We start from the raw sequence: 1,216 nt of genomic DNA, 5'->3' as shown, positions 1-1,216 counted from the left end.
CCGCTGAAAAAAATCTCAATGATTTAAGGAAAAAAAATCCTCACACCAGACAAAAATTAACTGAAGCAGAGTTTAAATTTGAACTTTTAGAAAAGGATCCTTATGCACTTGATGTTCCAAATACAGCATTTGGCAGAGAACATTCCACATATGGTCCCTCAACACCGGGCCGGCCTTCATCTGAAACGAGAGCTTTTCTCTCTCCTCCAGCTTTGTAGGAGCGTCCACTCAGACTTTCACCTTTGCTTCCCTGGGGTTCAAGAGGCCCAGGGAATTCTCTGGACCATCAGATTACCAGTGAAAGAGGAGAGTCAAGCCTTGATAGGTTAACTGATTCTCATAGGGCACCTTCTGACACTGGGTCCTGGTCACTTCCATGGGACCAGAACCATAGGATGATGATGCCTCCATCAGGCCAGCCATATCCTGATGCAACTCTTCTTCCACAAAGACAAGACAGATTTTATTCTAATTCTGGCAGACTATCTGGACCAGCAGAGCTCAGAAGTTTTAATATGCCCTCTTTGGATAAAATGGATGGGCCAGTGTCTTCAGATATGGAATCCAGTAGAAGTGATACCAAAGATGATGTTAATTCAAATGTGCCAGATTCATCTCTTCCTTCTGAAAATGAAGCAACCGGCCCTGCCTTTGTTCCTCCACCTCTTCCTGCAATCAGAGGTCCATTCTTTCCACTGGATCCAAGGGGCCCATTCTTGAGAAGAGGACCTCCTTTTCCTCCACCTCCACCAGTAAATGTGTATGGAGCTTCTGGAAACTATTTTCCACCAAGGGATTCCCCAGGTCCACCATATCCTCCATTCGCAATGAGAAATGTGTATTCACCGAGGTGTTTTCTTCCTTATCTTCCCCCAAGACCTGGATTTTCCCCCCACCCCCTCATTCCAAAAGTAGATGTGAGTTCCCTTCAGGGTTGATTCCACCTTCAAATGAGCCTGCTACTGAACATCCAGAACCACAACAAGAAGCCTGACGATATTTTTGCTCTCTTCAAAAGTAATTTTGACATATCTCTCATTTTCAGTTTAAGTAACTGTTGTTACTTAGGAGATTATACTATTGCTCAAATTGAAGCTTAATGGAATTATATAATTCTCAGAATTGTATTTTATCAATAAAGATGATTTAAATATGAAAAATAATAAAAGACCCCACGCTACTTTTGTTCTTCAAAACGTTCCGACCCCTAGACTCT

At 42.5% G+C, this 1,216-nt stretch overlaps 1 pseudogene; it reads left to right on the top strand.

The window, feature by feature from the left end:
- The first annotated feature begins 8 nt into the window (after positions 1 to 8).
- Positions 9 to 938, top strand: LOC103256258 (annotated as a pseudogene).
- Positions 939 to 1,216: the final 278 nt, after the last annotated feature.

The sequence above is a fragment of the Carlito syrichta genome, unplaced genomic scaffold (assembly GCF_000164805.1).
Source record: "Carlito syrichta isolate Samal-C Ts95f unplaced genomic scaffold, Tarsius_syrichta-2.0.1 Scaffold77793, whole genome shotgun sequence".
NCBI classification, from domain to species: Eukaryota; Metazoa; Chordata; class Mammalia; order Primates; family Tarsiidae; genus Carlito; species Carlito syrichta.
Note: the sequence above shows the minus strand (reverse complement) of the source record. Positions and strands in the feature narration are given on the sequence as shown.